The 27,154-nt window shown below is 49.4% G+C and overlaps 23 non-coding genes across 23 annotated transcripts; all 23 read left to right on the plus strand.

Moving 5' to 3' along the window:
- Positions 1-1,090: 1,090 nt before the first annotated feature.
- trnar-acg (transfer RNA arginine (anticodon ACG)) lies at positions 1,091-1,163 on the plus strand. Its single transcript has one exon. It is a non-coding gene; the product is annotated as a tRNA-Arg (tRNA).
- A 1,133-nt stretch (positions 1,164-2,296) lies between these two features.
- On the plus strand, positions 2,297-2,369 carry trnar-acg (transfer RNA arginine (anticodon ACG)). The gene has a single exon. It is a non-coding gene; the product is annotated as a tRNA-Arg (tRNA).
- Positions 2,370-3,502: 1,133 nt separating this feature from the next.
- On the plus strand, positions 3,503-3,575 carry trnar-acg (transfer RNA arginine (anticodon ACG)). Its single transcript has one exon. It is a non-coding gene; the product is annotated as a tRNA-Arg (tRNA).
- A 1,150-nt stretch (positions 3,576-4,725) lies between these two features.
- On the plus strand, positions 4,726-4,798 carry trnar-acg (transfer RNA arginine (anticodon ACG)). The gene has a single exon. It is a non-coding gene; the product is annotated as a tRNA-Arg (tRNA).
- Positions 4,799-5,931: 1,133 nt separating this feature from the next.
- Positions 5,932-6,004, plus strand: trnar-acg (transfer RNA arginine (anticodon ACG)). The gene has a single exon. It is a non-coding gene; the product is annotated as a tRNA-Arg (tRNA).
- A 1,133-nt stretch (positions 6,005-7,137) lies between these two features.
- Positions 7,138-7,210, plus strand: trnar-acg (transfer RNA arginine (anticodon ACG)). Its single transcript has one exon. It is a non-coding gene; the product is annotated as a tRNA-Arg (tRNA).
- A 1,146-nt stretch (positions 7,211-8,356) lies between these two features.
- trnar-acg (transfer RNA arginine (anticodon ACG)) lies at positions 8,357-8,429 on the plus strand. Its single transcript has one exon. It is a non-coding gene; the product is annotated as a tRNA-Arg (tRNA).
- Positions 8,430-9,562: 1,133 nt separating this feature from the next.
- trnar-acg (transfer RNA arginine (anticodon ACG)) lies at positions 9,563-9,635 on the plus strand. The gene has a single exon. It is a non-coding gene; the product is annotated as a tRNA-Arg (tRNA).
- A 1,163-nt stretch (positions 9,636-10,798) lies between these two features.
- On the plus strand, positions 10,799-10,871 carry trnar-acg (transfer RNA arginine (anticodon ACG)). The gene has a single exon. It is a non-coding gene; the product is annotated as a tRNA-Arg (tRNA).
- Positions 10,872-12,004: 1,133 nt separating this feature from the next.
- Positions 12,005-12,077, plus strand: trnar-acg (transfer RNA arginine (anticodon ACG)). The gene has a single exon. It is a non-coding gene; the product is annotated as a tRNA-Arg (tRNA).
- Positions 12,078-13,240: 1,163 nt separating this feature from the next.
- trnar-acg (transfer RNA arginine (anticodon ACG)) lies at positions 13,241-13,313 on the plus strand. The gene has a single exon. It is a non-coding gene; the product is annotated as a tRNA-Arg (tRNA).
- A 1,133-nt stretch (positions 13,314-14,446) lies between these two features.
- trnar-acg (transfer RNA arginine (anticodon ACG)) lies at positions 14,447-14,519 on the plus strand. The gene has a single exon. It is a non-coding gene; the product is annotated as a tRNA-Arg (tRNA).
- A 1,133-nt stretch (positions 14,520-15,652) lies between these two features.
- Positions 15,653-15,725, plus strand: trnar-acg (transfer RNA arginine (anticodon ACG)). The gene has a single exon. It is a non-coding gene; the product is annotated as a tRNA-Arg (tRNA).
- A 1,146-nt stretch (positions 15,726-16,871) lies between these two features.
- Positions 16,872-16,944, plus strand: trnar-acg (transfer RNA arginine (anticodon ACG)). The gene has a single exon. It is a non-coding gene; the product is annotated as a tRNA-Arg (tRNA).
- Positions 16,945-18,077: 1,133 nt separating this feature from the next.
- trnar-acg (transfer RNA arginine (anticodon ACG)) lies at positions 18,078-18,150 on the plus strand. Its single transcript has one exon. It is a non-coding gene; the product is annotated as a tRNA-Arg (tRNA).
- A 1,163-nt stretch (positions 18,151-19,313) lies between these two features.
- Positions 19,314-19,386, plus strand: trnar-acg (transfer RNA arginine (anticodon ACG)). Its single transcript has one exon. It is a non-coding gene; the product is annotated as a tRNA-Arg (tRNA).
- A 1,133-nt stretch (positions 19,387-20,519) lies between these two features.
- trnar-acg (transfer RNA arginine (anticodon ACG)) lies at positions 20,520-20,592 on the plus strand. Its single transcript has one exon. It is a non-coding gene; the product is annotated as a tRNA-Arg (tRNA).
- Positions 20,593-21,725: 1,133 nt separating this feature from the next.
- Positions 21,726-21,798, plus strand: trnar-acg (transfer RNA arginine (anticodon ACG)). The gene has a single exon. It is a non-coding gene; the product is annotated as a tRNA-Arg (tRNA).
- Positions 21,799-22,944: 1,146 nt separating this feature from the next.
- Positions 22,945-23,017, plus strand: trnar-acg (transfer RNA arginine (anticodon ACG)). The gene has a single exon. It is a non-coding gene; the product is annotated as a tRNA-Arg (tRNA).
- A 1,133-nt stretch (positions 23,018-24,150) lies between these two features.
- Positions 24,151-24,223, plus strand: trnar-acg (transfer RNA arginine (anticodon ACG)). The gene has a single exon. It is a non-coding gene; the product is annotated as a tRNA-Arg (tRNA).
- A 1,163-nt stretch (positions 24,224-25,386) lies between these two features.
- Positions 25,387-25,459, plus strand: trnar-acg (transfer RNA arginine (anticodon ACG)). The gene has a single exon. It is a non-coding gene; the product is annotated as a tRNA-Arg (tRNA).
- A 71-nt stretch (positions 25,460-25,530) lies between these two features.
- Positions 25,531-25,603, plus strand: trnam-cau (transfer RNA methionine (anticodon CAU)). The gene has a single exon. It is a non-coding gene; the product is annotated as a tRNA-Met (tRNA).
- A 1,002-nt stretch (positions 25,604-26,605) lies between these two features.
- Positions 26,606-26,678, plus strand: trnar-acg (transfer RNA arginine (anticodon ACG)). The gene has a single exon. It is a non-coding gene; the product is annotated as a tRNA-Arg (tRNA).
- Positions 26,679-27,154: the final 476 nt, after the last annotated feature.

Below are 27,154 nucleotides of genomic sequence, written 5' to 3' on the forward strand. Positions count from 1 at the left end.
AAACTGTCCAGCTCTTAAACTGGTAAGTGCCTTCTTAGTGCAGTAGGCAGCACGTCAGTCTCATAATCTGAAGGTCCTGAATTCAATCCTTAGAAAAGGCATTGATACTTGTAAAGAAGTTTTTCCTTCTTTCCATTTCAGCTGCATGCATGCAAAAATCGAGAAGTTTTGCTGCGACAGCACACCAAAGGATTTGATGTCCCTCAGCCTGCGGTGACCTTCAGAAGCAGATGGGCTCACCCACACCTGACACAACTCTTGTGTCTGAACTATTAACTGAGCCAAAAGAACAGTGGAGAATGCAGGCATTGATCCCACTGCCTCACACATGCAAAGTAAGCGCTCTCCCATTTGAGCAAATTCCCCATTCACATCTGGTATTAGCTCCCAGTTTGCATCTGACTCGCCCCTTATCACTTGCCTGCTCGCTTCCACGACCAGCAGAAATCTCCTGCTTCAGGTTGGCCTGCTCCCTGAACACTTTTCATGCTTTGCTCCAATCGACGTTACTGAGCAATAGCAGGCGAGCAAGGGCAGCACTGGAAGCCACGGATATGGTGAAAGACGCCAAGAAGAGCTCGAGCCTGCGGAAGGGAAGCGAGTTGAGCCGCCACGAGCGTGAGGGAGCAAGCGAGAGGCCTGTCTGACTGATGGACAGATGATTCTATTGCCTGAGGCTTTGCCTGAAAGAAAGTGCTGCCTCTTTTCATGCATTGCTGCTCAAAGGCACTCCCTGCTGACACACAGATGCAAGTGTTCAAGCAAAACGGCGAAGGCACTGTCCTGTGCCTCAGCTGCAACATGTTCAGCTGTAAACTGCTCGTCATATTAAGAGCTCTGCCTTCAACGAATTGCCACTTACCACACACATACATACTTCAAAAGAATGCTCACTGCTTCAAGCCGGAGTGCAACCAACTACCTAAGCACGACTTTGCTTTGCTTTGTTTTCTACTGCACTGCTCCGCTCTCCCACCTGTGAATCGAAGGGATGCGACAGAGGTGCCTCTCTTTGGTGATTGTCTGCCTCATGCCTTGTAATCTGCCCGTCCTGTGCACCTGCTGATGTCGCAGCTATTTTTCACAGACTGGGCCAGTGGCGCAATGGATAACGCGTCTGACTACGGATCAGAAGATTGTAGGTTCGACTCCTACCTGGCTCGAGTATTTTTGCAATCTTTGCCACGTAAGCGAACATATTTGGTCAAACTGTCCAGCTCTTAAACTGGGAAGTACCTTCTTAGTGCAGTAGGCAGCACGTCAGTCTCATAATCTGAAGGTCCTGAGTTCAATCTTTAGAAAAGGCATTGATACTTGTAAAGATGTTTTTCCTTCTTTCCATTTCAGCTGCATGCATGCAAAAATCGAGAAGTTTTGCTGCGACAGCACACCAAAGGATTTGATGTCCCTCAGCCTGCGGTGACCTTCAGAAGCAGATGGGCTCACCCACACCTGACACAACTCTTGTGTCTGAACTATTAACTGAGCCAAAAGAACAGTGGAGAATGCAGGCATTGATCCCACTGCCTCACACATGCAAAGTAAGCGCTCTCCCATTTGAGCAAATTCCCCATTCACATCTGGTATTAGCTCCCAGTTTGCATCTGACTCGCCCCTTATCACTTGCCTGCTCGCTTCCACGACCAGCAGAAATCTCCTGCTTCAGGTTGGCCTGCTCCCTGAACACTTTTCATGCTTTGCTCCAATCGACGTTACTGAGCAATAGCAAGCGAGCAAGGGCAGGACTGGAAGCCACGGATATGGTGAAAGACGCCAAGAAGAGCTCGAGCCTGCGGAAGGGAAGCGAGTTGAGCCGCCACGAGCGTGAGGGAGCAAGCGAGAGGCCTGTCTGACTGATGGACAGATGATTCTATTGCCTGAGGCTTTGTCTGAAAGAAAGTGCTGCCTCTTTTCATGCATTGCTGCTCAAAGGCACTCCCTGCTGACACACAGATGCAAGTGTTCAAGCAAAACGGCGAAGGCACTGTCCTGTGCCTCAGCTGCAACATGTTCAGCTGTAAACTGCTCGTCATATTAAGAGCTCTGCCTTCAGCGAATTGCCACTTACCACACACATACATACTTCAAAAGAATGCTCACTGCTTCAAGCCGGAGTGCAACCAACTACCTAAGCACGACTTTGCTTTGCTTTGTTTTCTACTGCACTGCTCCGCTCTCCCACCTGTGAATCGAAGGGATGCGACAGAGGTGCCTCTCTTTGGTGATTGTCTGCCTCATGCCTTGTAATCTGCCCGTCCTGTGCACCTGCTGATGTCGCAGCTATTTTTCACAGACTGGGCCAGTGGCGCAATGGATAACGCGTCTGACTACGGATCAGAAGATTGTAGGTTCGACTCCTACCTGGCTCGAGTATTTTTGCAATCTTTGCCACGTAAGCGAACATATTTGGTCAAACTGTCCAGCTCTTAAACTGGGAAGTACCTTCTTAGTGCAGTAGGCAGCACGTCAGTCTCATAATCTGAAGGTCCTGAATTCAATCCTTAGAAAAGGCATTGATACTTGTAAAGATGTTTTTCCTTCTTTCCATTTTAGCTGCATGCATGCAAAAATCGAGAAGTTTTGCTGCGACAGCACACCAAAGGATTTGATGTCCCTCAGCCTGCGGTGACCTTCAGAAGCAGATGGGCTCACCCACACCTGACACAACTCTTGTGTCTGAACTATTAACTGAGCCAAAAGAACAGTGCAGAATGCAGGCATTGATCCCACTGCCTCACACATGCAAAGTAAGCGCTCTCCCATTTGAGCAAATTCCCCATTCACATCTGGTATTAGCTCCCAGTTTGCATCTGACTCGCCCCTTATCACTTGCCTGCTCGCTTCCACGACCAGCAGAAATCTCCTGCTTCAGGTTGGCCTGCTCCCTGAACACTTTTCATGCTTTGCTCCAATCGACGTTACTGAGCAATAGCAAGCGAGCAAGGGCAGGACTGGAAGCCACGGATATGGTGAAAGACGCCAAGAAGAGCTCGAGCCTGCGGAAGGGAAGCGAGTTGAGCCGCCACGAGCGTGAGGGAGCAAGCGAGAGGCCTGTCTGACTGATGGACAGATGATTCTATTGCCTGAGGCTTTGCCTGAAAGAAAGTGCTGCCTCTTTTCATGCATTGCTGCTCAAAGGCACTCCCTGCTGACACACAGATGCAAGTGTTCAAGCAAAACGGCGAAGGCACTGTCCTGTGCCTCAGCTGCAACATGTTCAGCTGTAAACTGCTCGTCATATTAAGAGCTCTGCCTTCAGCGAATTGCCACTTACCACACACATACATACTTCAAAAGAATGCTCACTGCTTCAAGCCGGAGTGCAACCAACTACCTAAGCACGACTTTGCTTTGCTTTGTTTTCTACTGCACTGCTCCGCTCTCCCACCTGTGAATCGAAGGGATGCGACAGAGGTGCCTCTCTTTGGTGATTGTCTGCCTCATGCCTTGTAATCTGCCCGTCCTGTGCACCTGCTGATGTCGCAGCTATTTTTCACAGACTGGGCCAGTGGCGCAATGGATAACGCGTCTGACTACGGATCAGAAGATTGTAGGTTCGACTCCTACCTGGCTCGAGTATTTTTGCAATCTTTGCATTATGGCTTTGGATGCCACGTAAGCGAACATATTTGGTCAAACTGTCCAGCTCTTAAACTGGTAAGTGCCTTCTTAGTGCAGTAGGCAGCACGTCAGTCTCATAATCTGAAGGTCCTGAATTCAATCCTTAGAAAAGGCATTGATACTTGTAAAGAAGTTTTTCCTTCTTTCCATTTCAGCTGCATGCATGCAAAAATCGAGAAGTTTTGCTGCGACAGCACACCAAAGGATTTGATGTCCCTCAGCCTGCGGTGACCTTCAGAAGCAGATGGGCTCACCCACACCTGACACAACTCTTGTGTCTGAACTATTAACTGAGCCAAAAGAACAGTGGAGAATGCAGGCATTGATCCCACTGCCTCACACATGCAAAGTAAGCGCTCTCCCATTTGAGCAAATTCCCCATTCACATCTGGTATTAGCTCCCAGTTTGCATCTGACTCGCCCCTTATCACTTGCCTGCTCGCTTCCACGACCAGCAGAAATCTCCTGCTTCAGGTTGGCCTGCTCCCTGAACACTTTTCATGCTTTGCTCCAATCGACGTTACTGAGCAATAGCAGGCGAGCAAGGGCAGCACTGGAAGCCACGGATATGGTGAAAGACGCCAAGAAGAGCTCGAGCCTGCGGAAGGGAAGCGAGTTGAGCCGCCACGAGCGTGAGGGAGCAAGCGAGAGGCCTGTCTGACTGATGGACAGATGATTCTATTGCCTGAGGCTTTGCCTGAAAGAAAGTGCTGCCTCTTTTCATGCATTGCTGCTCAAAGGCACTCCCTGCTGACACACAGATGCAAGTGTTCAAGCAAAACGGCGAAGGCACTGTCCTGTGCCTCAGCTGCAACATGTTCAGCTGTAAACTGCTCGTCATATTAAGAGCTCTGCCTTCAACGAATTGCCACTTACCACACACATACATACTTCAAAAGAATGCTCACTGCTTCAAGCCGGAGTGCAACCAACTACCTAAGCACGACTTTGCTTTGCTTTGTTTTCTACTGCACTGCTCCGCTCTCCCACCTGTGAATCGAAGGGATGCGACAGAGGTGCCTCTCTTTGGTGATTGTCTGCCTCATGCCTTGTAATCTGCCCGTCCTGTGCACCTGCTGATGTCGCAGCTATTTTTCACAGACTGGGCCAGTGGCGCAATGGATAACGCGTCCGACTACGGATCAGAAGATTGTAGGTTCGACTCCTACCTGGCTCGAGTATTTTTGCAATCTTTGCCACGTAAGCGAACATATTTGGTCAAACTGTCCAGCTCTTAAACTGGGAAGTACCTTCTTAGTGCAGTAGGCAGCACGTCAGTCTCATAATCTGAAGGTCCTGAGTTCAATCTTTAGAAAAGGCATTGATACTTGTAAAGATGTTTTTCCTTCTTTCCATTTCAGCTGCATGCATGCAAAAATCGAGAAGTTTTGCTGCGACAGCACACCAAAGGATTTGATGTCCCTCAGCCTGCGGTGACCTTCAGAAGCAGATGGGCTCACCCACACCTGACACAACTCTTGTGTCTGAACTATTAACTGAGCCAAAAGAACAGTGGAGAATGCAGGCATTGATCCCACTGCCTCACACATGCAAAGTAAGCGCTCTCCCATTTGAGCAAATTCCCCATTCACATCTGGTATTAGCTCCCAGTTTGCATCTGACTCGCCCCTTATCACTTGCCTGCTCGCTTCCACGACCAGCAGAAATCTCCTGCTTCAGGTTGGCCTGCTCCCTGAACACTTTTCATGCTTTGCTCCAATCGACGTTACTGAGCAATAGCAAGCGAGCAAGGGCAGGACTGGAAGCCACGGATATGGTGAAAGACGCCAAGAAGAGCTCGAGCCTGCGGAAGGGAAGCGAGTTGAGCCGCCACGAGCGTGAGGGAGCAAGCGAGAGGCCTGTCTGACTGATGGACAGATGATTCTATTGCCTGAGGCTTTGTCTGAAAGAAAGTGCTGCCTCTTTTCATGCATTGCTGCTCAAAGGCACTCCCTGCTGACACACAGATGCAAGTGTTCAAGCAAAACGGCGAAGGCACTGTCCTGTGCCTCAGCTGCAACATGTTCAGCTGTAAACTGCTCGTCATATTAAGAGCTCTGCCTTCAGCGAATTGCCACTTACCACACACATACATACTTCAAAAGAATGCTCACTGCTTCAAGCCGGAGTGCAACCAACTACCTAAGCACGACTTTGCTTTGCTTTGTTTTCTACTGCACTGCTCCGCTCTCCCACCTGTGAATCGAAGGGATGCGACAGAGGTGCCTCTCTTTGGTGATTGTCTGCCTCATGCCTTGTAATCTGCCCGTCCTGTGCACCTGCTGATGTCGCAGCTATTTTTCACAGACTGGGCCAGTGGCGCAATGGATAACGCGTCTGACTACGGATCAGAAGATTGTAGGTTCGACTCCTACCTGGCTCGAGTATTTTTGCAATCTTTGCCACGTAAGCGAACATATTTGGTCAAACTGTCCAGCTCTTAAACTGGGAAGTACCTTCTTAGTGCAGTAGGCAGCACGTCAGTCTCATAATCTGAAGGTCCTGAATTCAATCCTTAGAAAAGGCATTGATACTTGTAAAGATGTTTTTCCTTCTTTCCATTTCAGCTGCATGCATGCAAAAATCGAGAAGTTTTGCTGCGACAGCACACCAAAGGATTTGATGTCCCTCAGCCTGCGGTGACCTTCAGAAGCAGATGGGCTCACCCACACCTGACACAACTCTTGTGTCTGAACTATTAACTGAGCCAAAAGAACAGTGCAGAATGCAGGCATTGATCCCACTGCCTCACACATGCAAAGTAAGCGCTCTCCCATTTGAGCAAATTCCTCATTCACATCTGGTATTAGCTCCCAGTTTGCATCTGACTCGCCCCTTATCACTTGCCTCCTCGCTTCCACGACCAGCAGAAATCTCCTGCTTCAGGTTGGCCCGCTCCCTGAACACTTTTCATGCTTTGCTCCAATCGACGTTACTGAGCAATAGCAGGCGAGCAAGGGCAGCACTGGAAGCCACGGATATGGTGAAAGACGCCAAGAAGAGCTCGAGCCTGCGGAAGGGAAGCGAGTTGAGCCGCCACGAGCGTGAGGGAGCAAGCGAGAGGCCTGTCTGACTGATGGACAGATGATTCTATTGCCTGAGGCTTTGCCTGAAAGAAAGTGCTGCCTCTTTTCATGCATTGCTGCTCAAAGGCACTCCCTGCTGACACACAGATGCAAGTGTTCAAGCAAAACGGCGAAGGCACTGTCCTGTGCCTCAGCTGCAACATGTTCAGCTGTAAACTGCTCGTCATATTAAGAGCTCTGCCTTCAACGAATTGCCACTTACCACACACATACATACTTCAAAAGAATGCTCACTGCTTCAAGCCGGAGTGCAACCAACTACCTAAGCACGACTTTGCTTTGCTTTGTTTTCTACTGCACTGCTCCGCTCTCCCACCTGTGAATCGAAGGGATGCGACAGAGGTGCCTCTCTTTGGTGATTGTCTGCCTCATGCCTTGTAATCTGCCCGTCCTGTGCACCTGCTGATGTCGCAGCTATTTTTCACAGACTGGGCCAGTGGCGCAATGGATAACGCGTCTGACTACGGATCAGAAGATTGTAGGTTCGACTCCTACCTGGCTCGAGTATTTTTGCAATCTTTGCCACGTAAGCGAACATATTTGGTCAAACTGTCCAGCTCTTAAACTGGGAAGTACCTTCTTAGTGCAGTAGGCAGCACGTCAGTCTCATAATCTGAAGGTCCTGAATTCAATCCTTAGAAAAGTCATTGATACTTGTGAAGATGTTTTTCTTTCTTTCCATTTCAGCTGCATGCATGCAAAAATCGAGAAGTTTTGCTGCGACAGCACACCAAAGGATTTGATGTCCCTCAGCCTGCGGTGACCTTCAGAAGCAGATGGGCTCACCCACACCTGACACAACTCTTGTGTCTGAACTATTAACTGAGCCAAAAGAACAGTGCAGAATGCAGGCATTGATCCCACTGCCTCACACATGCAAAGTAAGCGCTCTCCCATTTGAGCAAATTCCTCATTCACATCTGGTATTAGCTCCCAGTTTGCATCTGACTCGCCCCTTATCACTTGCCTCCTCGCTTCCACGACCAGCAGAAATCTCCTGCTTCAGGTTGGCCCGCTCCCTGAACACTTTTCATGCTTTGCTCCAATCGACGTTACTGAGCAATAGCAGGCGAGCAAGGGCAGGACTGGAAGCCACGGATATGGTGAAAGACGCCAAGAAGAGCTCGAGCCTGCGGAAGGGAAGCGAGTTGAGCGTAACGTCGCAGCCGCCACGAGCGTGAGGGAGCAAGCGAGAGGCCTGTCTGACTGATGGACAGATGATTCTATTGCCTGAGGCTTTGTCTGAAAGAAAGTGCTGCCTCTTTTCATGCATTGCTGCTCAAAGGCACTCCCTGCTGACACACAGATGCAAGTGTTCAAGCAAAACGGCGAAGGCACTGTCCTGTGCCTCAGCTGCAACATGTTCAGCTGTAAACTGCTCGTCATATTAAGAGCTCTGCCTTCAGCGAATTGCCACTTACCACACACATACATACTTCAAAAGAATGCTCACTGCTTCAAGCCGGAGTGCAACCAACTACCTAAGCACGACTTTGCTTTGCTTTGTTTTCTACTGCACTGCTCCGCTCTCCCACCTGTGAATCGAAGGGATGCGACAGAGGTGCCTCTCTTTGGTGATTGTCTGCCTCATGCCTTGTAATCTGCCCGTCCTGTGCACCTGCTGATGTCGCAGCTATTTTTCACAGACTGGGCCAGTGGCGCAATGGATAACGCGTCTGACTACGGATCAGAAGATTGTAGGTTCGACTCCTACCTGGCTCGAGTATTTTTGCAATCTTTGCCACGTAAGCGAACATATTTGGTCAAACTGTCCAGCTCTTAAACTGGGAAGTACCTTCTTAGTGCAGTAGGCAGCACGTCAGTCTCATAATCTGAAGGTCCTGAATTCAATCCTTACAAAAGGCATTGATTCTTGTAAAGATGTTTTTCTTTCTTTCCATTTCAGCTGCATGCATGCAAAAATCGAGAAGTTTTGCTGCGACAGCACACCAAAGGATTTGATGTCCCTCAGCCTGCGGTGACCTTCAGAAGCAGATGGGCTCACCCACACCTGACACAACTCTTGTGTCTGAACTATTAACTGAGCCAAAAGAACAGTGGAGAATGCAGGCATTGATCCCACTGCCTCACACATGCAAAGTAAGCGCTCTCCCATTTGAGCAAATTCCCCATTCACATCTGGTATTAGCTCCCAGTTTGCATCTGACTCGCCCCTTATCACTTGCCTCCTCGCTTCCACGACCAGCAGAAATCTCCTGCTTCAGGTTGGCCTGCTCCCTGAACACTTTTCATGCTTTGCTCCAATCGACGTTACTGAGCAATAGCAAGCGAGCAAGGGCAGGACTGGAAGCCACGGATATGGTGAAAGACGCCAAGAAGAGCTCGAGCCTGCGGAAGGGAAGCGAGTTGAGCCGCCACGAGCGTGAGGGAGCAAGCGAGAGGCCTGTCTGACTGATGGACAGATGATTCTATTGCCTGAGGCTTTGCCTGAAAGAAAGTGCTGCCTCTTTTCATGCATTGCTGCTCAAAGGCACTCCCTGCTGACACACAGATGCAAGTGTTCAAGCAAAACGGCGAAGGCACTGTCCTGTGCCTCAGCTGCAACATGTTCAGCTGTAAACTGCTCGTCATATTAAGAGCTCTGCCTTCAGCGAATTGCCACTTACCACACACATGCATACTTCAAAAGAATGCTCACTGCTTCAAGCCGCAGTGCAACCAACTACCTAAGCACGACTTTGCTTTGCTTTGTTTTCTACTGCACTGCTCCGCTCTCCCACCTGTGAATCGAAGGGATGCGACAGAGGTGCCTCTCTTTGGTGATTGTCTGCCTCATGCCTTGTAATCTGCCCGTCCTGTGCACCTGCTGATGTCGCAGCTATTTTTCACAGACTGGTCCAGTGGCGCAATGGATAACGCGTCTGACTACGGATCAGAAGATTGTAGGTTCGACTCCTACCTGGCTCGAGTATTTTTGCAATCTTTGCATTATGGCTTTGGATGCCACGTAAGCGAACATATTTGGTCAAACTGTCCAGCTCTTAAACTGGTAAGTGCCTTCTTAGTGCAGTAGGCAGCACGTCAGTCTCATAATCTAAAGGTCCTGAGTTCAATCCTTAGAAAAGGCATTGATACTTGTAAAGATGTTTTTCCTTCTTTCCATTTCAGCTGCATGCATGCAAAAATCGAGAAGTTTTGCTGCGACAGCACACCAAAGGATTTGATGTCCCTCAGCCTGCGGTGACCTTCAGAAGCAGATGGGCTCACCCACACCTGACACAACTCTTGTGTCTGAACTATTAACTGAGCCAAAAGAACAGTGGAGAATGCAGGCATTGATCCCACTGCCTCACACATGCAAAGTAAGCGCTCTCCCATTTGAGCAAATTCCCCATTCACATCTGGTATTAGCTCCCAGTTTGCATCTGACTCGCCCCTTATCACTTGCCTGCTCGCTTCCACGACCAGCAGAAATCTCCTGCTTCAGGTTGGCCTGCTCCCTGAACACTTTTCATGCTTTGCTCCAATCGACGTTACTGAGCAATAGCAAGCGAGCAAGGGCAGGACTGGAAGCCACGGATATGGTGAAAGACGCCAAGAAGAGCTCGAGCCTGCGGAAGGGAAGCGAGTTGAGCGTAACGTCGCAGCCGCCACGAGCGTCAGGGAGCAAGCGAGAGGCCTGTCTGACTGATGGACAGATGATTCTATTGCCTGAGGCTTTGCCTGAAAGAAAGTGCTGCCTCTTTTCATGCATTGCTGCTCAAAGGCACTCCCTGCTGACACACAGATGCAAGTGTTCAAGCAAAACGGCGAAGGCACTGTCCTGTGCCTCAGCTGCAACATGTTCAGCTGTAAACTGCTCGTCATATTAAGAGCTCTGCCTTCAACGAATTGCCACTTACCACACACATACATACTTCAAAAGAATGCTCACTGCTTCAAGCCGGAGTGCAACCAACTACCTAAGCACGACTTTGCTTTGCTTTGTTTTCTACTGCACTGCTCCGCTCTCCCACCTGTGAATCGAAGGGATGCGACAGAGGTGCCTCTCTTTGGTGATTGTCTGCCTCATGCCTTGTAATCTGCCCGTCCTGTGCACCTGCTGATGTCGCAGCTATTTTTCACAGACTGGGCCAGTGGCGCAATGGATAACGCGTCTGACTACGGATGAGAAGATTGTAGGTTCGACTCCTACCTGGCTCGAGTATTTTTGCAATCTTTGCCACGTAAGCGAACATATTTGGTCAAACTGTCCAGCTCTTAAACTGGGAAGTACCTTCTTAGTGCAGTAGGCAGCACGTCAGTCTCATAATCTGAAGGTCCTGAGTTCAATCTTTAGAAAAGGCATTGATACTTGTAAAGATGTTTTTCCTTCTTTCCATTTCAGCTGCATGCATGCAAAAATCGAGAAGTTTTGCTGCGACAGCACACCAAAGGATTTGATGTCCCTCAGCCTGCGGTGACCTTCAGAAGCAGATGGGCTCACCCACACCTGACACAACTCTTGTGTCTGAACTATTAACTGAGCCAAAAGAACAGTGGAGAATGCAGGCATTGATCCCACTGCCTCACACATGCAAAGTAAGCGCTCTCCCATTTGAGCAAATTCCCCATTCACATCTGGTATTAGCTCCCAGTTTGCATCTGACTCGCCCCTTATCACTTGCCTGCTCGCTTCCACGACCAGCAGAAATCTCCTGCTTCAGGTTGGCCTGCTCCCTGAACACTTTTCATGCTTTGCTCCAATCGACGTTACTGAGCAATAGCAAGCGAGCAAGGGCAGGACTGGAAGCCACGGATATGGTGAAAGACGCCAAGAAGAGCTCGAGCCTGCGGAAGGGAAGCGAGTTGAGCCGCCACGAGCGTGAGGGAGCAAGCGAGAGGCCTGTCTGACTGATGGACAGATGATTCTATTGCCTGAGGCTTTGCCTGAAAGAAAGTGCTGCCTCTTTTCATGCATTGCTGCTCAAAGGCACTCCCTGCTGACACACAGATGCAAGTGTTCAAGCAAAACGGCGAAGGCACTGTCCTGTGCCTCAGCTGCAACATGTTCAGCTGTAAACTGCTCGTCATATTAAGAGCTCTGCCTTCAGCGAATTGCCACTTACCACACACATGCATACTTCAAAAGAATGCTCACTGCTTCAAGCCGCAGTGCAACCAACTACCTAAGCACGACTTTGCTTTGCTTTGTTTTCTACTGCACTGCTCCGCTCTCCCACCTGTGAATCGAAGGGATGCGACAGAGGTGCCTCTCTTTGGTGATTGTCTGCCTCATGCCTTGTAATCTGCCCGTCCTGTGCACCTGCTGATGTCGCAGCTATTTTTCACAGACTGGTCCAGTGGCGCAATGGATAACGCGTCTGACTACGGATCAGAAGATTGTAGGTTCGACTCCTACCTGGCTCGAGTATTTTTGCAATCTTTGCATTATGGCTTTGGATGCCACGTAAGCGAACATATTTGGTCAAACTGTCCAGCTCTTAAACTGGTAAGTGCCTTCTTAGTGCAGTAGGCAGCACGTCAGTCTCATAATCTAAAGGTCCTGAGTTCAATCCTTAGAAAAGGCATTGATACTTGTAAAGATGTTTTTCCTTCTTTCCATTTCAGCTGCATGCATGCAAAAATCGAGAAGTTTTGCTGCGACAGCACACCAAAGGATTTGATGTCCCTCAGCCTGCGGTGACCTTCAGAAGCAGATGGGCTCACCCACACCTGACACAACTCTTGTGTCTGAACTATTAACTGAGCCAAAAGAACAGTGGAGAATGCAGGCATTGATCCCACTGCCTCACACATGCAAAGTAAGCGCTCTCCCATTTGAGCAAATTCCCCATTCACATCTGGTATTAGCTCCCAGTTTGCATCTGACTCGCCCCTTATCACTTGCCTGCTCGCTTCCACGACCAGCAGAAATCTCCTGCTTCAGGTTGGCCTGCTCCCTGAACACTTTTCATGCTTTGCTCCAATCGACGTTACTGAGCAATAGCAAGCGAGCAAGGGCAGGACTGGAAGCCACGGATATGGTGAAAGACGCCAAGAAGAGCTCGAGCCTGCGGAAGGGAAGCGAGTTGAGCGTAACGTCGCAGCCGCCACGAGCGTCAGGGAGCAAGCGAGAGGCCTGTCTGACTGATGGACAGATGATTCTATTGCCTGAGGCTTTGCCTGAAAGAAAGTGCTGCCTCTTTTCATGCATTGCTGCTCAAAGGCACTCCCTGCTGACACACAGATGCAAGTGTTCAAGCAAAACGGCGAAGGCACTGTCCTGTGCCTCAGCTGCAACATGTTCAGCTGTAAACTGCTCGTCATATTAAGAGCTCTGCCTTCAACGAATTGCCACTTACCACACACATACATACTTCAAAAGAATGCTCACTGCTTCAAGCCGGAGTGCAACCAACTACCTAAGCACGACTTTGCTTTGCTTTGTTTTCTACTGCACTGCTCCGCTCTCCCACCTGTGAATCGAAGGGATGCGACAGAGGTGCCTCTCTTTGGTGATTGTCTGCCTCATGCCTTGTAATCTGCCCGTCCTGTGCACCTGCTGATGTCGCAGCTATTTTTCACAGACTGGGCCAGTGGCGCAATGGATAACGCGTCTGACTACGGATCAGAAGATTGTAGGTTCGACTCCTACCTGGCTCGAGTATTTTTGCAATCTTTGCCACGTAAGCGAACATATTTGGTCAAACTGTCCAGCTCTTAAACTGGGAAGTACCTTCTTAGTGCAGTAGGCAGCACGTCAGTCTCATAATCTGAAGGTCCTGAGTTCAATCTTTAGAAAAGGCATTGATACTTGTAAAGATGTTTTTCCTTCTTTCCATTTCAGCTGCATGCATGCAAAAATCGAGAAGTTTTGCTGCGACAGCACACCAAAGGATTTGATGTCCCTCAGCCTGCGGTGACCTTCAGAAGCAGATGGGCTCACCCACACCTGACACAACTCTTGTGTCTGAACTATTAACTGAGCCAAAAGAACAGTGGAGAATGCAGGCATTGATCCCACTGCCTCACACATGCAAAGTAAGCGCTCTCCCATTTGAGCAAATTCCCCATTCACATCTGGTATTAGCTCCCAGTTTGCATCTGACTCGCCCCTTATCACTTGCCTGCTCGCTTCCACGACCAGCAGAAATCTCCTGCTTCAGGTTGGCCTGCTCCCTGAACACTTTTCATGCTTTGCTCCAATCGACGTTACTGAGCAATAGCAAGCGAGCAAGGGCAGGACTGGAAGCCACGGATATGGTGAAAGACGCCAAGAAGAGCTCGAGCCTGCGGAAGGGAAGCGAGTTGAGCCGCCACGAGCGTGAGGGAGCAAGCGAGAGGCCTGTCTGACTGATGGACAGATGATTCTATTGCCTGAGGCTTTGCCTGAAAGAAAGTGCTGCCTCTTTTCATGCATTGCTGCTCAAAGGCACTCCCTGCTGACACACAGATGCAAGTGTTCAAGCAAAACGGCGAAGGCACTGTCCTGTGCCTCAGCTGCAACATGTTCAGCTGTAAACTGCTCGTCATATTAAGAGCTCTGCCTTCAGCGAATTGCCACTTACCACACACATACATACTTCAAAAGAATGCTCACTGCTTCAAGCCGGAGTGCAACCAACTACCTAAGCACGACTTTGCTTTGCTTTGTTTTCTACTGCACTGCTCCGCTCTCCCACCTGTGAATCGTAGGGATGCGACAGAGGTGCCTCTCTTTGGTGATTGTCTGCCTCATGCCTTGTAATCTGCCCGTCCTGTGCACCTGCTGATGTCGCAGCTATTTTTCACAGACTGGGCCAGTGGCGCAATGGATAACGCGTCTGACTACGGATCAGAAGATTGTAGGTTCGACTCCTACCTGGCTCGAGTATTTTTGCAATCTTTGCCACGTAAGCGAACATATTTGGTCAAACTGTCCAGCTCTTAAACTGGGAAGTACCTTCTTAGTGCAGTAGGCAGCACGTCAGTCTCATAATCTGAAGGTCCTGAATTCAATCCTTAGAAAAGGCATTGATACTTGTAAAGATGTTTTTCCTTCTTTCCATTTCAGCTGCATGCATGCAAAAATCGAGAAGTTTTGCTGCGACAGCACACCAAAGGATTTGATGTCCCTCAGCCTGCGGTGACCTTCAGAAGCAGATGGGCTCACCCACACCTGACACAACTCTTGTGTCTGAACTATTAACTGAGCCAAAAGAACAGTGCAGAATGCAGGCATTGATCCCACTGCCTCACACATGCAAAGTAAGCGCTCTCCCATTTGAGCAAATTCCTCATTCACATCTGGTATTAGCTCCCAGTTTGCATCTGACTCGCCCCTTATCACTTGCCTCCTCGCTTCCACGACCAGCAGAAATCTCCTGCTTCAGGTTGGCCCGCTCCCTGAACACTTTTCATGCTTTGCTCCAATCGACGTTACTGAGCAATAGCAGGCGAGCAAGGGCAGCACTGGAAGCCACGGATATGGTGAAAGACGCCAAGAAGAGCTCGAGCCTGCGGAAGGGAAGCGAGTTGAGCCGCCACGAGCGTGAGGGAGCAAGCGAGAGGCCTGTCTGACTGATGGACAGATGATTCTATTGCCTGAGGCTTTGCCTGAAAGAAAGTGCTGCCTCTTTTCATGCATTGCTGCTCAAAGGCACTCCCTGCTGACACACAGATGCAAGTGTTCAAGCAAAACGGCGAAGGCACTGTCCTGTGCCTCAGCTGCAACATGTTCAGCTGTAAACTGCTCGTCATATTAAGAGCTCTGCCTTCAACGAATTGCCACTTACCACACACATACATACTTCAAAAGAATGCTCACTGCTTCAAGCCGGAGTGCAACCAACTACCTAAGCACGACTTTGCTTTGCTTTGTTTTCTACTGCACTGCTCCGCTCTCCCACCTGTGAATCGAAGGGATGCGACAGAGGTGCCTCTCTTTGGTGATTGTCTGCCTCATGCCTTGTAATCTGCCCGTCCTGTGCACCTGCTGATGTCGCAGCTATTTTTCACAGACTGGGCCAGTGGCGCAATGGATAACGCGTCTGACTACGGATCAGAAGATTGTAGGTTCGACTCCTACCTGGCTCGAGTATTTTTGCAATCTTTGCCACGTAAGCGAACATATTTGGTCAAACTGTCCAGCTCTTAAACTGGGAAGTACCTTCTTAGTGCAGTAGGCAGCACGTCAGTCTCATAATCTGAAGGTCCTGAATTCAATCCTTAGAAAAGGCATTGATACTTGTGAAGATGTTTTTCTTTCTTTCCATTTCAGCTGCATGCATGCAAAAATCGAGAAGTTTTGCTGCGACAGCACACCAAAGGATTTGATGTCCCTCAGCCTGCGGTGACCTTCAGAAGCAGATGGGCTCACCCACACCTGACACAACTCTTGTGTCTGAACTATTAACTGAGCCAAAAGAACAGTGCAGAATGCAGGCATTGATCCCACTGCCTCACACATGCAAAGTAAGCGCTCTCCCATTTGAGCAAATTCCTCATTCACATCTGGTATTAGCTCCCAGTTTGCATCTGACTCGCCCCTTATCACTTGCCTCCTCGCTTCCACGACCAGCAGAAATCTCCTGCTTCAGGTTGGCCCGCTCCCTGAACACTTTTCATGCTTTGCTCCAATCGACGTTACTGAGCAATAGCAGGCGAGCAAGGGCAGGACTGGAAGCCACGGATATGGTGAAAGACGCCAAGAAGAGCTCGAGCCTGCGGAAGGGAAGCGAGTTGAGCGTAACGTCGCAGCCGCCACGAGCGTGAGGGAGCAAGCGAGAGGCCTGTCTGACTGATGGACAGATGATTCTATTGCCTGAGGCTTTGTCTGAAAGAAAGTGCTGCCTCTTTTCATGCATTGCTGCTCAAAGGCACTCCCTGCTGACACACAGATGCAAGTGTTCAAGCAAAACGGCGAAGGCACTGTCCTGTGCCTCAGCTGCAACATGTTCAGCTGTAAACTGCTCGTCATATTAAGAGCTCTGCCTTCAGCGAATTGCCACTTACCACACACATACATACTTCAAAAGAATGCTCACTGCTTCAAGCCGGAGTGCAACCAACTACCTAAGCACGACTTTGCTTTGCTTTGTTTTCTACTGCACTGCTCCGCTCTCCCACCTGTGAATCGAAGGGATGCGACAGAGGTGCCTCTCTTTGGTGATTGTCTGCCTCATGCCTTGTAATCTGCCCGTCCTGTGCACCTGCTGATGTCGCAGCTATTTTTCACAGACTGGGCCAGTGGCGCAATGGATAACGCGTCTGACTACGGATGAGAAGATTGTAGGTTCGACTCCTACCTGGCTCGAGTATTTTTGCAATCTTTGCCACGTAAGCGAACATATTTGGTCAAACTGTCCAGCTCTTAAACTGGGAAGTACCTTCTTAGTGCAGTAGGCAGCACGTCAGTCTCATAATCTGAAGGTCCTGAGTTCAATCTTTAGAAAAGGCATTGATACTTGTAAAGATGTTTTTCCTTCTTTCCATTTCAGCTGCATGCATGCAAAAATCGAGAAGTTTTGCTGCGACAGCACACCAAAGGATTTGATGTCCCTCAGCCTGCGGTGACCTTCAGAAGCAGATGGGCTCACCCACACCTGACACAACTCTTGTGTCTGAACTATTAACTGAGCCAAAAGAACAGTGGAGAATGCAGGCATTGATCCCACTGCCTCACACATGCAAAGTAAGCGCTCTCCCATTTGAGCAAATTCCCCATTCACATCTGGTATTAGCTCCCAGTTTGCATCTGACTCGCCCCTTATCACTTGCCTGCTCGCTTCCACGACCAGCAGAAATCTCCTGCTTCAGGTTGGCCTGCTCCCTGAACACTTTTCATGCTTTGCTCCAATCGACGTTACTGAGCAATAGCAAGCGAGCAAGGGCAGGACTGGAAGCCACGGATATGGTGAAAGACGCCAAGAAGAGCTCGAGCCTGCGGAAGGGAAGCGAGTTGAGCCGCCACGAGCGTGAGGGAGCAAGCGAGAGGCCTGTCTGACTGATGGACAGATGATTCTATTGCCTGAGGCTTTGCCTGAAAGAAAGTGCTGCCTCTTTTCATGCATTGCTGCTCAAAGGCACTCCCTGCTGACACACAGATGCAAGTGTTCAAGCAAAACGGCGAAGGCACTGTCCTGTGCCTCAGCTGCAACATGTTCAGCTGTAAACTGCTCGTCATATTAAGAGCTCTGCCTTCAGCGAATTGCCACTTACCACACACATGCATACTTCAAAAGAATGCTCACTGCTTCAAGCCGCAGTGCAACCAACTACCTAAGCACGACTTTGCTTTGCTTTGTTTTCTACTGCACTGCTCCGCTCTCCCACCTGTGAATCGAAGGGATGCGACAGAGGTGCCTCTCTTTGGTGATTGTCTGCCTCATGCCTTGTAATCTGCCCGTCCTGTGCACCTGCTGATGTCGCAGCTATTTTTCACAGACTGGTCCAGTGGCGCAATGGATAACGCGTCTGACTACGGATCAGAAGATTGTAGGTTCGACTCCTACCTGGCTCGAGTATTTTTGCAATCTTTGCATTATGGCTTTGGATGCCACGTAAGCGAACATATTTGGTCAAACTGTCCAGCTCTTAAACTGGTAAGTGCCTTCTTAGTGCAGTAGGCAGCACGTCAGTCTCATAATCTAAAGGTCCTGAGTTCAATCCTTAGAAAAGGCATTGATACTTGTAAAGATGTTTTTCCTTCTTTCCATTTCAGCTGCATGCATGCAAAAATCGAGAAGTTTTGCTGCGACAGCACACCAAAGGATTTGATGTCCCTCAGCCTGCGGTGACCTTCAGAAGCAGATGGGCTCACCCACACCTGACACAACTCTTGTGTCTGAACTATTAACTGAGCCAAAAGAACAGTGGAGAATGCAGGCATTGATCCCACTGCCTCACACATGCAAAGTAAGCGCTCTCCCATTTGAGCAAATTCCCCATTCACATCTGGTATTAGCTCCCAGTTTGCATCTGACTCGCCCCTTATCACTTGCCTGCTCGCTTCCACGACCAGCAGAAATCTCCTGCTTCAGGTTGGCCTGCTCCCTGAACACTTTTCATGCTTTGCTCCAATCGACGTTACTGAGCAATAGCAAGCGAGCAAGGGCAGGACTGGAAGCCACGGATATGGTGAAAGACGCCAAGAAGAGCTCGAGCCTGCGGAAGGGAAGCGAGTTGAGCGTAACGTCGCAGCCGCCACGAGCGTCAGGGAGCAAGCGAGAGGCCTGTCTGACTGATGGACAGATGATTCTATTGCCTGAGGCTTTGCCTGAAAGAAAGTGCTGCCTCTTTTCATGCATTGCTGCTCAAAGGCACTCCCTGCTGACACACAGATGCAAGTGTTCAAGCAAAACGGCGAAGGCACTGTCCTGTGCCTCAGCTGCAACATGTTCAGCTGTAAACTGCTCGTCATATTAAGAGCTCTGCCTTCAACGAATTGCCACTTACCACACACATACATACTTCAAAAGAATGCTCACTGCTTCAAGCCGGAGTGCAACCAACTACCTAAGCACGACTTTGCTTTGCTTTGTTTTCTACTGCACTGCTCCGCTCTCCCACCTGTGAATCGAAGGGATGCGACAGAGGTGCCTCTCTTTGGTGATTGTCTGCCTCATGCCTTGTAATCTGCCCGTCCTGTGCACCTGCTGATGTCGCAGCTAGTTTTCACAGACTGGGCCAGTGGCGCAATGGATAACGCGTCTGACTACGGATCAGAAGATTGTAGGTTCGACTCCTACCTGGCTCGAGTATTTTTGCAATCTTTGCCACGTAAGCGAACATATTTGGTCAAACTGTCCAGCTCTTAAACTGGGAAGTACCTTCTTAGTGCAGTAGGCAGCACGTCAGTCTCATAATCTGAAGGTCCTGAGTTCAATCTTTAGAAAAGGCATTGATACTTGTAAAGATGTTTTTCCTTCTTTCCATTTCAGCTGCATGCATGCAAAAATCGAGAAGTTTTGCTGCGACAGCACACCAAAGGATTTGATGTCCCTCAGCCTGCGGTGACCTTCAGAAGCAGATGGGCTCACCCACACCTGACACAACTCTTGTGTCTGAACTATTAACTGAGCCAAAAGAACAGTGGAGAATGCAGGCATTGATCCCACTGCCTCACACATGCAAAGTAAGCGCTCTCCCATTTGAGCAAATTCCCCATTCACATCTGGTATTAGCTCCCAGTTTGCATCTGACTCGCCCCTTATCACTTGCCTGCTCGCTTCCACGACCAGCAGAAATCTCCTGCTTCAGGTTGGCCTGCTCCCTGAACACTTTTCATGCTTTGCTCCAATCGACGTTACTGAGCAATAGCAAGCGAGCAAGGGCAGGACTGGAAGCCACGGATATGGTGAAAGACGCCAAGAAGAGCTCGAGCCTGCGGAAGGGAAGCGAGTTGAGCCGCCACGAGCGTGAGGGAGCAAGCGAGAGGCCTGTCTGACTGATGGACAGATGATTCTATTGCCTGAGGCTTTGCCTGAAAGAAAGTGCTGCCTCTTTTCATGCATTGCTGCTCAAAGGCACTCCCTGCTGACACACAGATGCAAGTGTTCAAGCAAAACGGCGAAGGCACTGTCCTGTGCCTCAGCTGCAACATGTTCAGCTGTAAACTGCTCGTCATATTAAGAGCTCTGCCTTCAGCGAATTGCCACTTACCACACACATACATACTTCAAAAGAATGCTCACTGCTTCAAGCCGGAGTGCAACCAACTACCTAAGCACGACTTTGCTTTGCTTTGTTTTCTACTGCACTGCTCCGCTCTCCCACCTGTGAATCGTAGGGATGCGACAGAGGTGCCTCTCTTTGGTGATTGTCTGCCTCATGCCTTGTAATCTGCCCGTCCTGTGCACCTGCTGATGTCGCAGCTATTTTTCACAGACTGGGCCAGTGGCGCAATGGATAACGCGTCTGACTACGGATCAGAAGATTGTAGGTTCGACTCCTACCTGGCTCGAGTATTTTTGCAATCTTTGCCACGTAAGCGAACATATTTGGTCAAACTGTCCAGCTCTTAAACTGGGAAGTACCTTCTTAGTGCAGTAGGCAGCACGTCAGTCTCATAATCTGAAGGTCCTGAATTCAATCCTTAGAAAAGGCATTGATACTTGTAAAGATGTTTTTCCTTCTTTCCATTTCAGCTGCATGCATGCAAAAATCGAGAAGTTTTGCTGCGACAGCACACCAAAGGATTTGATGTCCCTCAGCCTGCGGTGACCTTCAGAAGCAGATGGGCTCACCCACACCTGACACAACTCTTGTGTCTGAACTATTAACTGAGCCAAAAGAACAGTGCAGAATGCAGGCATTGATCCCACTGCCTCACACATGCAAAGTAAGCGCTCTCCCATTTGAGCAAATTCCTCATTCACATCTGGTATTAGCTCCCAGTTTGCATCTGACTCGCCCCTTATCACTTGCCTCCTCGCTTCCACGACCAGCAGAAATCTCCTGCTTCAGGTTGGCCCGCTCCCTGAACACTTTTCATGCTTTGCTCCAATCGACGTTACTGAGCAATAGCAGGCGAGCAAGGGCAGCACTGGAAGCCACGGATATGGTGAAAGACGCCAAGAAGAGCTCGAGCCTGCGGAAGGGAAGCGAGTTGAGCCGCCACGAGCGTGAGGGAGCAAGCGAGAGGCCTGTCTGACTGATGGACAGATGATTCTATTGCCTGAGGCTTTGCCTGAAAGAAAGTGCTGCCTCTTTTCATGCATTGCTGCTCAAAGGCACTCCCTGCTGACACACAGATGCAAGTGTTCAAGCAAAACGGCGAAGGCACTGTCCTGTGCCTCAGCTGCAACATGTTCAGCTGTAAACTGCTCGTCATATTAAGAGCTCTGCCTTCAACGAATTGCCACTTACCACACACATACATACTTCAAAAGAATGCTCACTGCTTCAAGCCGGAGTGCAACCAACTACCTAAGCACGACTTTGCTTTGCTTTGTTTTCTACTGCACTGCTCCGCTCTCCCACCTGTGAATCGAAGGGATGCGACAGAGGTGCCTCTCTTTGGTGATTGTCTGCCTCATGCCTTGTAATCTGCCCGTCCTGTGCACCTGCTGATGTCGCAGCTATTTTTCACAGACTGGGCCAGTGGCGCAATGGATAACGCGTCTGACTACGGATCAGAAGATTGTAGGTTCGACTCCTACCTGGCTCGAGTATTTTTGCAATCTTTGCCACGTAAGCGAACATATTTGGTCAAACTGTCCAGCTCTTAAACTGGGAAGTACCTTCTTAGTGCAGTAGGCAGCACGTCAGTCTCATAATCTGAAGGTCCTGAATTCAATCCTTAGAAAAGGCATTGATACTTGTGAAGATGTTTTTCTTTCTTTCCATTTCAGCTGCATGCATGCAAAAATCGAGAAGTTTTGCTGCGACAGCACACCAAAGGATTTGATGTCCCTCAGCCTGCGGTGACCTTCAGAAGCAGATGGGCTCACCCACACCTGACACAACTCTTGTGTCTGAACTATTAACTGAGCCAAAAGAACAGTGCAGAATGCAGGCATTGATCCCACTGCCTCACACATGCAAAGTAAGCGCTCTCCCATTTGAGCAAATTCCTCATTCACATCTGGTATTAGCTCCCAGTTTGCATCTGACTCGCCCCTTATCACTTGCCTCCTCGCTTCCACGACCAGCAGAAATCTCCTGCTTCAGGTTGGCCCGCTCCCTGAACACTTTTCATGCTTTGCTCCAATCGACGTTACTGAGCAATAGCAGGCGAGCAAGGGCAGGACTGGAAGCCACGGATATGGTGAAAGACGCCAAGAAGAGCTCGAGCCTGCGGAAGGGAAGCGAGTTGAGCGTAACGTCGCAGCCGCCACGAGCGTGAGGGAGCAAGCGAGAGGCCTGTCTGACTGATGGACAGATGATTCTATTGCCTGAGGCTTTGTCTGAAAGAAAGTGCTGCCTCTTTTCATGCATTGCTGCTCAAAGGCACTCCCTGCTGACACACAGATGCAAGTGTTCAAGCAAAACGGCGAAGGCACTGTCCTGTGCCTCAGCTGCAACATGTTCAGCTGTAAACTGCTCGTCATATTAAGAGCTCTGCCTTCAGCGAATTGCCACTTACCACACACATACATACTTCAAAAGAATGCTCACTGCTTCAAGCCGGAGTGCAACCAACTACCTAAGCACGACTTTGCTTTGCTTTGTTTTCTACTGCACTGCTCCGCTCTCCCACCTGTGAATCGAAGGGATGCGACAGAGGTGCCTCTCTTTGGTGATTGTCTGCCTCATGCCTTGTAATCTGCCCGTCCTGTGCACCTGCTGATGTCGCAGCTATTTTTCACAGACTGGGCCAGTGGCGCAATGGATAACGCGTCTGACTACGGATCAGAAGATTGTAGGTTCGACTCCTACCTGGCTCGAGTATTTTTGCAATCTTTGCCACGTAAGCGAACATATTTGGTCAAACTGTCCAGCTCTTAAACTGGGAAGTACCTTCTTAGTGCAGTAGGCAGCACGTCAGTCTCATAATCTGAAGGTCCTGAATTCAATCCTTAGAAAAGGCATTGATTCTTGTAAAGATGTTTTTCTTTCTTTCCATTTCAGCTGCATGCATGCAAAAATCGAGAAGTTTTGCTGCGACAGCACACCAAAGGATTTGATGTCCCTCAGCCTGCGGTGACCTTCAGAAGCAGATGGGCTCACCCACACCTGACACAACTCTTGTGTCTGAACTATTAACTGAGCCAAAAGAACAGTGGAGAATGCAGGCATTGATCCCACTGCCTCACACATGCAAAGTAAGCGCTCTCCCATTTGAGCAAATTCCCCATTCACATCTGGTATTAGCTCCCAGTTTGCATCTGACTCGCCCCTTATCACTTGCCTGCTCGCTTCCACGACCAGCAGAAATCTCCTGCTTCAGGTTGGCCTGCTCCCTGAACACTTTTCATGCTTTGCTCCAATCGACGTTACTGAGCAATAGCAAGCGAGCAAGGGCAGGACTGGAAGCCACGGATATGGTGAAAGACGCCAAGAAGAGCTCGAGCCTGCGGAAGGGAAGCGAGTTGAGCCGCCACGAGCGTGAGGGAGCAAGCGAGAGGCCTGTCTGACTGATGGACAGATGATTCTATTGCCTGAGGCTTTGCCTGAAAGAAAGTGCTGCCTCTTTTCATGCATTGCTGCTCAAAGGCACTCCCTGCTGACACACAGATGCAAGTGTTCAAGCAAAACGGCGAAGGCACTGTCCTGTGCCTCAGCTGCAACATGTTCAGCTGTAAACTGCTCGTCATATTAAGAGCTCTGCCTTCAGCGAATTGCCACTTACCACACACATGCATACTTCAAAAGAATGCTCACTGCTTCAAGCCGCAGTGCAACCAACTACCTAAGCACGACTTTGCTTTGCTTTGTTTTCTACTGCACTGCTCCGCTCTCCCACCTGTGAATCGAAGGGATGCGACAGAGGTGCCTCTCTTTGGTGATTGTCTGCCTCATGCCTTGTAATCTGCCCGTCCTGTGCACCTGCTGATGTCGCAGCTATTTTTCACAGACTGGTCCAGTGGCGCAATGGATAACGCGTCTGACTACGGATCAGAAGATTGTAGGTTCGACTCCTACCTGGCTCGAGTATTTTTGCAATCTTTGCATTATGGCTTTGGATGCCACGTAAGCGAACATATTTGGTCAAACTGTCCAGCTCTTAAACTGGTAAGTGCCTTCTTAGTGCAGTAGGCAGCACGTCAGTCTCATAATCTAAAGGTCCTGAGTTCAATCCTTAGAAAAGGCATTGATACTTGTAAAGATGTTTTTCCTTCTTTCCATTTCAGCTGCATGCATGCAAAAATCGAGAAGTTTTGCTGCGACAGCACACCAAAGGATTTGATGTCCCTCAGCCTGCGGTGACCTTCAGAAGCAGATGGGCTCACCCACACCTGACACAACTCTTGTGTCTGAACTATTAACTGAGCCAAAAGAACAGTGGAGAATGCAGGCATTGATCCCACTGCCTCACACATGCAAAGTAAGCGCTCTCCCATTTGAGCAAATTCCCCATTCACATCTGGTATTAGCTCCCAGTTTGCATCTGACTCGCCCCTTATCACTTGCCTCCTCGCTTCCACGACCAGCAGAAATCTCCTGCTACAGGTTGGCCTGCTCCCTGAACACTTTTCATGCTTTGCTCCAATCGACGTTACTGAGCAATAGCAAGCGAGCAAGGGCAGGACTGGAAGCCACGGATATGGTGAAAGACGCCAAGAAGAGCTCGAGCCTGCGGAAGGGAAGCGAATTGAGCGTAACGTCGCAGCCGCCACGAGCGTGAGGGAGCAAGCGAGAGGCCTGTCTGACTGATGGACAGATGATTCTATTGCCTGAGGCTTTGTCTGAAAGAAAGTGCTGCCTCTTTTCATGCATTGCTGCTCAAAGGCACTCCCTGCTGACACACAGATGCAAGTGTTCAAGCAAAACGGCGAAGGCACTGTCCTGTGCCTCAGCTGCAACATGTTCAGCTGTAAACTGCTCGTCATATTAAGAGCTCTGCCTTCAGCGAATTGCCACTTACCACACACATACATACTTCAAAAGAATGCTCACTGCTTCAAGCCGGAGTGCAACCAACTACCTAAGCACGACTTTGCTTTGCTTTGTTTTCTACTGCACTGCTCCGCTCTCCCACCTGTGAATCGAAGGGATGCGACAGAGGTGCCTCTCTTTGGTGATTGTCTGCCTCATGCCTTGTAATCTGCCCGTCCTGTGCACCTGCTGATGTCGCAGCTATTTTTCACAGACTGGGCCAGTGGCGCAATGGATAACGCGTCTGACTACGGATCAGAAGATTCTAGGTTCGACTCCTACCTGGCTCGAGTATTTTTGCAATCTTTGCCACGTAAGCGAACATATTTGGTCAAACTGTCCAGCTCTTAAACTGGTAAGTGCCTTCTTAGTGCAGTAGGCAGCACGTCAGTCTCATAATCTGAAGGTCCTGAGTTCAATCCTTAGAAAAGGCATTGATACTTGTAAAGATGTTTTTCCTTCTTTCCATTTCAGCTGCATGCATGCAAAAATCGAGAAGTTTTGCTGCGACAGCACACCAAAGGATTTGATGTCCCTCAGCCTGCGGTGACCTTCAGAAGCAGATGGGCTCACCCACACCTGACACAACTCTTGTGTCTGAACTATTAACTGAGCCAAAAGAACAGTGGAGAATGCAGGCATTGATCCCACTGCCTCACACATGCAAAGTAAGCGCTCTCCCATTTGAGCAAATTCCCCATTCACATCTGGTATTAGCTCCCAGTTTGCATCTGACTCGCCCCTTATCACTTGCCTGCTCGCTTCCACGACCAGCAGAAATCTCCTGCTTCAGGTTGGCCTGCTCCCTGAACACTTTTCATGCTTTGCTCCAATCGACGTTACTGAGCAATAGCAAGCGAGCAAGGGCAGGACTGGAAGCCACGGATATGGTGAAAGACGCCAAGAAGAGCTCGAGCCTGCGGAAGGGAAGCGAGTTGAGCGTAACGTCGCAGCCGCCACGAGCGTGAGGGAGCAAGCGAGAGGCCTGTCTGACTGATGGACAGATGATTCTATTGCCTGAGGCTTTGCCTGAAAGAAAGTGCTGCCTCTTTTCATGCATTGCTGCTCAAAGGCACTCCCTGCTGACACACAGATGCAAGTGTTCAAGCAAAACGGCGAAGGCACTGTCCTGTGCCTCAGCTGCAACATGTTCAGCTGTAAACTGCTCGTCATATTAAGAGCTCTGCCTTCAGCGAATTGCCACTTACCACACACATACATACTTCAAAAGAATGCTCACTGCTTCAAGCCGGAGTGCAACCAACTACCTAAGCACGACTTTGCTTTGCTTTGTTTTCTACTGCACTGCTCCGCTCTCCCACCTGTGAATCGTAGGGATGCGACAGAGGTGCCTCTCTTTGGTGATTGTCTGCCTCATGCCTTGTAATCTGCCCGTCCTGTGCACCTGCTGATGTCGCAGCTATTTTTCACAGACTGGGCCAGTGGCGCAATGGATAACGCGTCTGACTACGGATCAGAAGATTGTAGGTTCGACTCCTACCTGGCTCGAGTATTTTTGCAATCTTTGCATTATGGCTTTGGATGCCACGTAAGCGAACATATTTGGTCAAACTGTCCAGCTCTTAAACTGGGAAGTACCTTCTTAGTGCAGTAGGCAGCACGTCAGTCTCATAATCTGAAGGTCCTGAGTTCAATTCTTAGAAAAGGCATTGATACTTGTAAAGATGTTTTTCCTTCTTTCCATTTCAGCTGCATGCATGCAAAAATCGAGAAGTTTTGCTGCGACAGCACACCAAAGGATTTGATGTCCCTCAGCCTGCGGTGACCTTCAGAAGCAGATGGGCTCACCCACACCTGACACAACTCTTGTGTCTGAACTATTAACTGAGCCAAAAGAACAGTGGAGAATGCAGGCATTGATCCCACTGCCTCACACATGCAAAGTAAGCGCTCTCCCATTTGAGCAAATTCCCCATTCACATCTGGTATTAGCTCCCAGTTTGCATCTGACTCGCCCCTTATCA

The sequence above is a fragment of the Pristiophorus japonicus genome, chromosome 1, assembly GCF_044704955.1.
Source record: "Pristiophorus japonicus isolate sPriJap1 chromosome 1, sPriJap1.hap1, whole genome shotgun sequence".
Lineage (NCBI taxonomy): Eukaryota > Metazoa > Chordata > Chondrichthyes > Pristiophoridae > Pristiophorus > Pristiophorus japonicus.